The sequence below is a fragment of the Mixophyes fleayi genome, chromosome 3, assembly GCF_038048845.1.
Source record: "Mixophyes fleayi isolate aMixFle1 chromosome 3, aMixFle1.hap1, whole genome shotgun sequence".
NCBI lineage: Eukaryota > Metazoa > Chordata > Amphibia > Anura > Limnodynastidae > Mixophyes > Mixophyes fleayi.
The window spans coordinates 21,687,338-21,700,380 of record NC_134404.1 but is presented as its reverse complement, the minus strand read 5'-3'; positions in this window follow the sequence as shown (position 1 = coordinate 21,700,380).

The following is a 13,043-nucleotide window of genomic DNA, read 5'->3' as shown; positions in this document are numbered from 1 at the left end:
CAGTCTTTGGTGCTAGAGCCGACAGATTTCACATTTCACAGACACACGTAGCGATTAGGGACATAGGACTCTGTGTTATCTAATGTTTTATCTCTGTGTGCACACGCTATTGTACAGTTAAAACAGCGTCTCTCCAAGCACTTTATTCAAAAGCTATATAATTATTTTATTTGAAAATAATAAACCGTGTTAAGTATTCTGTTGATCTTAATGTTATTGTGACTAAAAAGTATATACTGAAATAGCTCACCCAGAGTCCAATACCTATGCGTTAAATAAAAGGATTCAGTATTAAAAACCACTGTTTGCTGCCAGCTGTGGTAACCATGAATTATCCAATTCCTTTCTGAGCATACGTAACAAGTGAGAGCATCAGAACATTTTAAAGAATATCAACAGATGTCAAAAAGGAGAAAAAATTGTCACTGGACAATGCAATGAGTTGCTGCTGTGTTTTAAAATAAATAAATAAAAGTAATAAAAATGGGCATGTCTTGTTTACTTTGTGGGTGTGGTTTATTCTTGTGGTTAGTGTACACTACACCCCCCCCCCCCCCCCCCCGTGGTACTTGCTGTTGTACAACCCAACTGGCCACCATTAGCTTCGTTGGACAATGAATGCAAATACGATTGTATGCAACCATCATCCAACTGCATGGGCTGCCTGTCCCAAACGACTTGCCAACTGTGTCAGCCATTTTGCCTTAGAACCATGAGGCGTCTTCAACTGACTACCACAAGATGGCTCCTGCATAGAAGACATGTGAGGTAAAGACAAATGGTCAATTATTATTTAAAAGGAATGTTCACACATATTAAATATTTAATGGAAAATCTCCTCAGCAACAAGTAGTAGTGAAAGTGTAGGGTGCTCGATACCATGCCATTCAAAAGATACCCACTTCCAGCTGGCAGTAGAGTTAAGAATCTCTGCATTGCTGCCAACCCTTGTATTGAGAGCTCTGATTGGACACAACAGCAATGACATCATTTTAGAAAATTAAACATTGTCCTGCCATCCACAGCGGTGGGAGCTGGCCGGCATTGAGGACACAGAAATGGGACTAGGTTGCCGGATGTCTGACTCAACTGTCCTGCTAGTTGGGGTAGGGGACTTATTATTGAATAGTCAAGGAAGGGGGCAAATCTCCAATAAAACTTTTTTTGTCAGTTCCCTCAGCTGTATCTCTATGGAGAATACACGTTGTACGGCAATATTGTAATCCGTACAGTCTGGATATTTCTTAAGTGTCAGCAGTAAAAACAGAAGTTTGGCGGTTTACACTTTATACAGAGGATAGGACAATAACCATAATTGGAAGTGTTAAGTATTTCCTATAACTACGACCTTGATCACCCCCCCAAAATTGTTAATAGCAGGCATTGTGATTGCTTCCTGTTGTTGTGACTCACTGGACTCAGGAGAGCTCGAGTTTGGCAAATTAGTTGAGAAAAATATTTTGTTGACATTGTGCTACAGTGACAAAATAATACGTGACGTAATATAACTGTGTTTTATTTAGTTTTAAATATTTTTTTATCAGAGAAAACCTAAAAATGTTTGACCAAAACCTTATTTTACAGATTTGTTTTTAGTTTGTGTTACTTTGTATTTACAGTATAAATTGTACTACTGTACATACAGTATTATGTATGAATCAGTGGTGCCCCTTATAACTAGATTTACTGGTGTGTCGGACAGTACTAGGCAGATTCTCATCTTATGGGGTAGATTTACTAAACCTTCTAAAAAGAAAAAGTGGAGGTGTTGCCCATAGCAACCAATCACATCATTGGCAAACTGAGGGGGATTCCTAGTGCCTGGAAACTCCCCTCCAAGCCGGAGGCACTGTATAATTGAGGGGACTGGACCCTGCTACGGCTACAACTCATTTGAAGGAACTTCGTGGATTTCAACACATGGGGCTATAGTTACTAAACTGCGGGTTTGAAAAAGTGGAGATGTTGCCTATAGCAACCAATCAGATTCTAGTTATCATTTATTTAGTGCGTTCTACAAAATGACAGCTAGAATCTGATTGGTTGCTATAGGCAACATCTCCACTTTTTCAAACCTGCAGTTTAGTAAATCTAGCCCATGATGTTGATTTATTAAACCTTCTAAAAAGGAAGAATGGAGGTGTTGCCCATAGCAGATAATAATAATATTCTAGCTATCATTTACAATTATCTTGTGCACTCTAGAAAGTGATCGCTATAATGTGCAGGGGCAAACGCAGGATTTATAGAGGGGGGTTTCCACACCACGCCGCCAAAGAGCGTGACCAGAATGCATGGGGGCATGGCTATAATTTTAGACAGTGCTTGGCTGCTCTCCAACTCTTCCTATCCCCATAATATACATGGGCAATGCTGCGTGCACTACTGTTAGGTGCACGCAGCTCTCCCTTTTCAAGCAGAGCCGTATGAAGCGGGAGCAGGGTGCAGCCACCTCAATTATACAGTGCTCCAGGCTTGGAGGGGGGTTTCCAGGCATTAAGAACCCCCCCCCCCCTCGGTTTGCCTATGGGTCATATGCTGGAGTGTTATACAACAGTGAATCTCCCCTTCCCCACCATGACTGTATCACACTTATTATCCAGGAGATCATACAGTCAGCTTGAATGTCTGTTTGCACTGACAGAGTGAATTCCCTGATACTGGGTAAGTGACACAGTGGAGGAATGTGGATTAATGCAGAAATTCAAATGGCAATTCACAATGTTTGATTTCAGATATAAGGCAGGTAAGGGGTATTGCCACTGTATAAACATTGCCTCTCCAGGTTTTGTGAAGCTACAAGCCCCTGTATGTGTCACCTTAGATTGCTGGCAGGGCATGCTGGGATTTGCGACCCGCAACACCTGGAGAGCCACAGTTTGGTCAGGCCTAGTGTGGGCTTCTTGCTGACTCTATATAACAGCCAGCATTAGGCTTGAAGATAAGTACTGTAAAAGGGGGCAAGTGAGGGCGGGTTCTCTTATAAGATGTTTATAGTTAAGTGTTGGGGTCAAGTGTAGAGTTGACCTTCTCCAGCTGCCTGGCTGACATCATTAGTAATTCACAGTGGTTCAAGTGGAAGTGGTGCCTGTATAATTAACAAGTACCGACTGAAATCTAATTTAAGCTGACCTCAATTTTTTTTTGGGGTTGAATAAAGCCTAAAGTCTTCTTGCAATTAGTGAAACAGTGGAAGTTCAACCCCCTACCCAAATAGTCGAACTGCATAATTCTGACACAAACCCACCAGTCCCAGGTACAGAGTCTGGAGGTACACTAGCTGCACAGAACTGTGGTCAGTGCTTTTGGGTGGCTGACGTAAATCATCCTATCAGGTGATTTGAGAACATTCTCAAATTGTCCTACTGGTAGTAGCATCTGATGAACTAGTAAATGAGACAATTCTTCTGTATGATGAGATCTCCACTCTCCTTTCTGTGCTATTCTCCTGACCTGTAATGCTGAAAGCACAGTAGATGATCAGTAAAAGAATTACAAGAAACACATGCAGGGGGATATTCTATAAAAGTGGAGCAACAATAATGTTTCACATGATTGTCTATTAAACTGATTTTATTTAGGATGTAAAAATGTCCATTTTCGTTTTTTCAATTCAATCGTACAAAAAAAACCATAATAGAGACTACGGGGTATATTTACTAAACTGCGGGTTTGAAAAAATGGAGATGTTGCCTATAGCAACCAATCAGATTCTAGGGCCTGATTCATTAAGGATCTTAACTTAAGAAACTTCTTATTTAAGTCTCCTGGACAAAACCATGTTACAACGCAAATTAGTATTCTGTTTTGCACATAAGTTAAATACTGACTGTTTTTTCATGTAGCACACAAATACTTGATAGCTTATTTGTACACTGAAATTTAAAGTTGATATTTGTGTGCTACATGAAATTACAGTCAGTATTTAACTTATGTACAAAACAGAAAACTAATTTGCATCCCTTGGTTGTAACATGGTTTTTTCCAGGAGACTTAAATAAGAAGTTTCTTAAGTTAGGACCCTTAATGAATCAGGCCCCTAGTTATCATTTATTTAGTACATTCTACAAAATGACAGCTAGAATCTGATTGGTTGCTGTAGGCGACATCCCCACTCTTTCAAACCCGCAGTTTAGTAAATATACCCCTACGTCTTCCTGCCTTACTACCGATGTGGCAATGGTCCAGCCCAGCTTTTGGTCGGCACACACTGGTGAAAGATCCACAGGCTACCTTGGAGCTTGAAGTGCAGCTTGGAGTGTCCCTATTCAGCGATAAGAGCACAGCGGGAACTGTAATCTCCATCCAGTATTGTCTTGTTCATCTCCGGGCACTGTACTCTCCAGCCATTATTGTCTTGTTCATCTCCACCTCCTGGCCATCATTTCTTACACTTGCCCTGGTTCTTACACTGGAGCCCTCTAAGTACAGGGGAAGCATATTGATTGCCCTTATCTAGAGGGCTGGTAAAGAGTCTCTCCCTATTCCCTCCTGGGTTCCCAGATGTGGCTGGCTCACTAATCTGAACAATTCTGGATCCGAACTATGGCAAAAAACATATAGGGAACCATGGCCCATGACTACTTTACAATGAGGAGGGCTTCGCTCCCTCCTCGGTATAATCCCTTAGTCTAAAAACCAGGGGGCTTGGTCTCTAATCCTGCCTGTGGCTTCCCACGGGGTAATTCCCACTAGGCTAGTGGTCATGCCCATGACCTCTCCCTTAGTGACAAGGGTGGAAGCTAAACCAAGAAAAGGGGAAACGGGATACAAATTTCAAGGGAAGGTACCAGAGATGATTGTAGCTCTCCTAGAGAAACTTTTTGCAAAGATTTTACATTTCAATATTGGTCATGCGTTACAATACATCGCATATGGCTAGTTAAGAACACCGGGGAAATCTGCAAATAGTTTCCTGGTCAGAGGGGTTCCAGAAAGGATAACCTCTATTACAAAGAAGGACAATCCTAAAGACAAGTTAAAGGAAGATTTCCATCCCTCCCGCTATAATACAATATCCCCCATAGAGACAAGAAACAAGGTAAATAGGAAGCAGGAAACAGGGAAAGCATCTGGAGCAGAATTGACCGAGTGCCCAAATCATCATCTCATAAATACACCAACAGACAATTGATACCTGGAAGTGTAGATGTAATGTCCATCTTTCTATGCGTCATGCAAATGGTATTTCCACAAATCCCTTGAAAACAGTGACACGGTCTCAGCAGCTGCAATACACATTAATGTGTTTGCTTCATAACAGGAAGTTATGAGCTAACCGGGAAATGATGCACTGGGATTAATGCACCACAATTTTGCAAAGGTTATGATCAGTTTTATGTACAAGCTTCCATATTACGCGGAATTATGGAAGTATTTAAAATGCAAACAAACTTAAAGAGTTTGATAGTAAAAGGAAAAGGATCCCCCAACAGCACACAGTAGCGGGGGGAGGCGCCTTTCAAACTGATGTGGGCAGATCGTGTTTGGCGCGATAAATGACGCGATAGGTATAACTTTTTGCTCATGTGAAAATAGCACAACCTTTCATATCCCAAAGGTTCATTTATCACACCTATGGCATTCCCCAGTTCAAAGGAAGTGCTCATTCTTTCTGTATTTGGAAAGTTAGAAGCAAAATAAAACATTTTCAGTGCAATGTTGAGCAGTCCCCCAGGTGTTATCATCTATTGTGGAACTACTGCAGGTATTTCTTCTATTGTCGCACTACATGTCTGGCGATTTTTTTAAATTGATGGAATTTTTAAAATTGATGGAATTTTTAAAATTGATGGAATTTGCTCAAAATCTCTTCTTCAAAAATTAAAAAGTCAGGGCAAAGAATTTTGCTTTTTTTTGGGCGATTTATTAAGTTGTTTCAAAAAGGTTGTAAAATCGACTTTCCATTGGACCACCCCTCCCTTTAGTCACAAATTAACTTACAATTTCCCAATCCCAGTGTTGTATAATTTACTACCTTTCAAACTTAAAGTTTTTTTTAAATAGCATGACTTTCAGATAATCACTTTTTCTCAGATCAGAGCTTGACTGTTAGCCGGGATGAGAAAAACTAGATGTCCATAATAACAAAATGCACATTGTTTTGTCTAAAAGGTTTAGCACGCCACCAACCCACCCACCTGACCCCTGCCACATTAAACAAATTGGCTCTTGTACTATTCCCCCCGCGCCCAGCGGACTCTGGCAAGATTTATGAAACTGGCGGGATAAGTGCTAACTAGTGCAATACTGTGATCAAATTTGGAAGGCAGACGTACATCAACGGCCGTCTCTGCGGACTCCTGACAGCGCCTCCCTACGCTGAAATAATGTCGGGGGCCTCAGTGGTCACATTCTAATAATTTTTCCCTGACATTCGCTTTGTTTCACAACACTAAGTTACTATCCGTAAGTGACAGGGGCCCGTAAGTGCAGCTGCTTTGTTAGTGTATCTTAAACAAAGGTCTTGTTACTTAATGGATTCTAACGCCCACTCTCCACCCAGGGGATGAGCAGGACACATATGCACCACACTGGCGTTGCGTGGGCGGAATGCAGCAGCTGGAACGCCAAAGAGACAGCCCATTAATCCACTCTTTAAATGAGTGTAATTTGGGTCTCAAACATTGAGCTGCCTGTCGCTTTTTATCACATTACAAACTTCTGAACTATAATAAAAGATTACTCAGGCTTGCACTTCGGACGCAACCTGATTATCTTTCTAATTAGCCAAGTAAAGAACAAGTATAAAAAAAAGCAGCTTCGGTTGAACATTCGGATGAAACATTGAATTACAAACCGAGTAAGAATGAAAATGATATTGCTAGCTAAACTTTGTAATGCAAACACATTGGGTCTTATTCATAAAGGGAAAAAAATTAGTAACTTTGCACCTTGGCAAAACAATGTTGCATTGGAGGGGGAGGTAAATTTAAAATGTGGGGACATATTTATAGTTGGGGTAGGGCATGTCCTAAATCAACCTTAATTTTCAGTGTAAAAATAAAGCTATTGTGTGCTACATGAAAAAACAGCCAGTATTTAACTTATGTGCAAAAGAATGACTAATTTGCACATAATTTGTAACATGATTTTGTCCAGGAGAAAACTTACTCATTTTTTTTGCCTTACTTTCCTTATTGAATCAGACCCATTAACTCATTTAAAATAATTTTAAGAAAGTTGTAATCAAAAGGACAAAACTGGAAGTGGCAAAAGTCACCTCCAAACTTTATGTCAAAATGGGAGCATATGGTGAGAACTCAAATCGCTTTTCATTGCTAAAACTAAATAATTATCCCAAAATGTTTTTAAAATGAAATCGATAGTAATTAAAACGGAATTCATAGATGTATTTCCAGTGTTTGAGAATTTGCACATAAAAAGTAATTTTAAGACGCAGTTTAAAGACAAATCTAATACCATTTTTCATGCGTCATATGTTTTTTTGGTCATCTTGCATTTGGGGGTAACTTCCACATCTGAGAATACCTAATAACATTGCACAAAACTAAGAAAATTTGGGGAGTTAGAGATGAGGGTATTGGAAAAAATAATGAAGCCAAACGGTGCTTGCCAAATCTGGGTCTGAGACGGCTGGAAGAATCGTACAGCGCATTCCTCTCTGCACTTACCCCTGACACAGGCCGAGCAGTTGTCAATGCCCCTCCCCTTAAAACTTCCCATTCATGTGAATGGAATGTACTGAAAGGTGGTGAATGTACAACCCAAACTGACCAGGGAATCTTCTCATGTGAATACAAATGTTATAAATTGAACATAAGAAGCAGCACAAAGGGGATAACTGGAAATATATTTTAACACACCATTGGGAAAATGGTTCGCTAAGGGTATATGGTCCCCTTATATTTTCTAGACTTTGGCTATACAGACATAACACAGTAATCATTATTATTGAATCATTAGTTCATAAAGTATATATTTTTTATTAATAGACAATGATCTTAATATAATTTTATTATATTAACATTACCACCTTCTATAACTTACGGATAATAGAATCTGACGTACAGAACAAGATAATATGTTCATACATGTTCGGGCAGCAAGGTGGCTCGGTGGTTAGCACTTCTGCCTCACAGCACTGGGGTTATGAGTTCGATTTCCGACCATGGCCTTATCTGTGTGGAGTTTGTATGCTCTCCCCGTGTTTGCGTGAGTTTCCTCCCACACTCCAAAAACATACTAGTACGTTAATCGGTGTGTGTTAGGGAATTTAGACTGTAAGCTCCAATGGGGCAGGGACTGATGTGAATGAGTTCTCTGTACAGCGCTGCGAAATTAGTGGCGCTATATAAATAAATAAAGGATGATGATACTAACAGCATACAAACTGTTGCTCATATATACTGTTCAGTTGGTCACTGTTGAAAATTAAGGTAACAAAAATATTATTATACATACTTAGGATCGGTCTATTTCAAGTGTCAACATATTCCGTAGGATGGATAGGGAGACAATTATATATCATCATTATCATCATTTATTTATATAGCGCCACTGATTCCGCAGCGCTGTACAGAGAACTCACTCACATCAGTTCCTGCCCCATTGGGGCTTACATCTAAATTCCCTAATACACACACATACACTAGGGTCAATTTGATAACAGCCAATTAACCTACCAGTATGTTTTTGGAGTGTGGGAGGAAACCCACGCACACACAGGGAGAACATACAAACTCCTCACAGATAAGGCCATGGTCGGGAATTGAACTCATGACCCCAGTGCTGTGGGGCAGAAGGGCTAACCACTGAGCCACCACACTTACAATTCAAGATTAAAGAACATAACTTGAGACAGGCAGAAAGAGGGCCCTGGTCACAAAAACTTACAGTCTAATATATCTAAAGGGAGTGTGATTAAAGGTCTACTTAGGGCTTCCTGGAAATTCAAAGCGGCCTATTCAATTCCCATGGAACATTATCACATTATAACACATTATAACATTAACATTATGTCGACATTGTGACTGTCAAATTTACTACCCGCCAACAGTCACAATGTCGCCATTTTGGACCACGTAGACACACTGAGCCTGTCGACATTTCTGACCGTCGACATTTTGGTGTCAACAGTCTGACTTCCACAGATTGACTACATTAGAAGCATTTATATAATTACACAAATATCCTCTTGTGAGATTGGAATTATCTATAACTTTATCCAGCTCCATTTGTGAGATTAGAAGTGTTAGTAGTTTTAATAGTAACTTGCATGATCTTTTCTAAGATTAGAAGTATCTATAATCGCATGAATAACTTTTTATGAGACTAAAAGTATTAAGAATCACTTGGATGAATTTTTGTGAAATTAGATGTATCTGTAATCACACAATTGTCCTCTTCTGAGATGAGACAGATCTATATACACACGCAAGTTTTCTATAACCACACAAATGTCCTTTTAAGAAATAAGAAAATTATAATGTGTATATATCAATAGTGTTTCAGTATGTACACATCAATACCAAAATTTCAATCAAGAATCCTTCACTAAAGTCCTGCTATGCAATAAACTTATTTTGGTGTGTGAGAGAATTTCTCTCTATTTGTGATTTCATAATCGATTGAACATAAAAAAAGAAAATATTAAACAGTGTGGTTAGCTTCAATTGAACAAACACTCTCATTATGTCAAGTGATTTAAATATATACAGTATATTGTTAAAATTTAACGTCTCTCTTTATATATATTAACCATGGGGGCAAAATGCAGAAAAAAAGATCCGTGCAACATTTAATAAATAAAATCCATGAAGAAAATAATAATCGGCTCCAACACCAAAATATGCATCAATGGAATGAGGAATGATGTTTGCCCGTAAATTCCTTAATTCTAGATAACCCTAAAGGACCCACAAATAAATTGAATTCAATAAGCGTGGTAGAAAGGTCCTTTATAGATGTTCCTCCTTGGAATGTTACTCTTTCTTTCAGTCTTCCAGCCTTCTTGCATTGGTTGCTTGGGGAGGTGCTGCACACTCCCAAGATAGCTGCAAACGCGTTTCACCGTACAACGTCTTTATCAAGGCCTTTGATGAGATTAGACATATCTATTGCCACACACACGTCATCTTCTGAGTTTAGCTGTATCAATAATCACACATGTCCTTTTAATTAATTAGAAGAATTAATTATCGTTTGGATTACGTTGTATGAAATTAAAAGTAGTAATAATCACTAGTATAACCCCATACGAGATTAGAAGCATAATTACGCTAATGCCCTCTCTTGCGATTAGAAGTATTAATAATCCCATGGATGACTTCATAGGAGATTAGAAGTATTACTAATCCCTTGGATGACCTCATATGAGATTAGAAATTTTAATAATCCCTTGGATGACCTCATATGAGATTAGAAATATTAATAATTACTTGTTTGAGCTCGTATAAGATTTAAGGCATTAATAATTACTTGGATGACCTTATTTGAGATTAGAAGTATTAATAAATACTTGGATGACCTCATATGAGATTAGAAGTATTAATAATCCCTTGGATGACCTCATATGAGATTAGAAGTATTAATAATCCCTTGGATGACCTCATATGAGATTAGAAGTATGAATAATTACTTGTATGAGCTCGTATAGGATTAAAGGCATTAATCATTACTTAGATGATCTTGTTTGAGATTAGAAGTATTAAAAATTACTACACTTATATTAAGCTTTGCCTAACCTCAAGTTCATTAAATATTTGCCAATCGACAAGCCTCAATTGTGTTATACTGTATAACAAGGCTCCAAACCAGTATTTCACTGTAGAAAACTAAACAGATCTCCCCTACATTCATTAGAATACACAATAAAATATCCACTGCAGGCTCACCTTACCTCTGGCATTAGTGGTTCAGATGTTGATGCTCAGCCTCTTACATCCTTGTATGCCTCTCCTGCAGCCCAACTGTCCACCTTACAATCCACTCCAGCAAGTCCTAATAATCTTCATGTAATATGTATATTGCTACGGTTATTATGTCATGTTTCACAGATGAAATAAATAAAATAAAAAGTCAGTGGTAAAATAAACAGCAGAACAAACACTGTTTTGTATTTCGCCAGCTTGCTCTTGGCCGAAAAATTGGCATAATATTCAGTATAATAATCATGTTTTGTGGGGTTTTTATTAGAGATGAGCGGGCTCGGATTCCGCTAATCCGAGCCCACCCGAAGAGTGCGGATCCAAACGGGATCCGAGCACTGGTCGGATATTTCCGGCTGGCAAAAAAATGAAAACGAGGCTCTGTCGTCCAAGTCTCACGTCGAATCTCGCGAGGGGTGGGAGGGGGGGCCCAGAACAATTCCATCTTGTACCTCTTTTTTGGCATTATGTGCTCAAGCTACCTCGGTGCAACCTTTTGGGCTAAAAACAATATTGTGAGGTGTTCAGAATAGACTGGAAGTGAATGGAAATGATTGTTATTGAATGTTATTGAGGTTAATAATAGCGTAGGAGTGAAAAAAAAACCCACAAAACTGTTTTTTAGCACTTTTTATGTTTTTTCAAAATAAATCCGAATCCAAAACCTTAAATCCGAACCAAAACCTTTCGTCATGTGTTTTGCAAAACAAATCCGACCCCAAAACCTCAAGCAAATCCGATTCCAAAACACAAAACACGAGACACCAAAAGTGGCCGGTGCACATCCCTAGTTTTTATGGTGAATCTGTGTTCAAATGTTCTTTTTAACATCACGAATTATGCTAGAAAAAAAAAATTTGCTTATGCAACATTGCTTCAAAGACCGGCAGAGTGTATAATATAGAAAAATAATTAAAATCTAAAAATTGTCAGTGAAAAAAACACCACTAGTCAAAATAAATGAACAAAAAAACTTTCATTGGTGAAATATAATAAACTGTATATTTAATTCTTTGATGAATTATGATGAATGATATGTCAATGTGGTATCGGGTACAGCCAGCTGCATTATGCAGAGTGAATGTATTAGGTAGCTGCTAAATACTATAGATTTTCCTGGGCCATGGACATAGATTATTATGCTGTTCGTATATATATCATACATAGCGACCTGACATAATAAATAACTCACCCAAAGTTTTAAAGGTAAAAATCAGCGAGCCATTAATAATCCCGCTGCCACCATATATCACACCAATACGTAATCATTATCCCACATACTAGATGACCACAGATGTGCAAACTCTGCATAATACACAGTGACTGAGCCCAGCAGTAATGGACTAATTCACTGCTTCCATAATACAATATCTAAACATAGGTGCATAGTCCGAAAATAAACTGTAAAATACATTTTTAAAAATATATCATATGCAATTTATTTAATTATAAAATAATACATAGTTTGTAATATATGTATCATTTTGGTATAATGCTCTTTCTCTTTATTAATGTATTTTGTTCTTTTTTTTAATAGTTTTCCCTGATTATTTAGCTGTCTATAAAGGACATTATCTGTTTTTATTTATGATGCAAATTTCTAAAATAAATTATAATCTTAACTAAAAATACATTTCATCAACATAAACGCTCCCCGTACCCCTGGCACTCTCCAGCCAACTAACACCATTAGGGGTGAACTCAATGTTATCCTGTCCGCCCAAGTGGCCAACAAACGGCGGTTGAGACGAACCTTCTACAAGAAGGGTGAAAATTCCGATAAATTGCTAACCTACAAACTAGCCTAGCCATTAAAGACCCCAATAGACCTCTGGGGTAAATGTATCAACCTCCGGTTTCTTCAACTCGCGCAAGTTCGGCGTCTTTGCAGCTTAAAATTTAAATTTAAGCTGCGAAGTCGCCGAACTTGCGCGAGTTGAAGAAACCGGAGGTTGATACATTTACCCCATGATGTTTCACCCCCAAAAGGTTCGGTCACAATTCACGTCCTATTATACAACTCTTTATAATCTGCCGCAACTTCAGTCTCCTTCTGTGAAGGAGTCTCAGGCATATTTAATCAACCAATTTTTGGCTTAGGTCCATCTCCTTAAACTCTCTGCTGCAGCTGCCAACCAGCTTAATGACAAAATA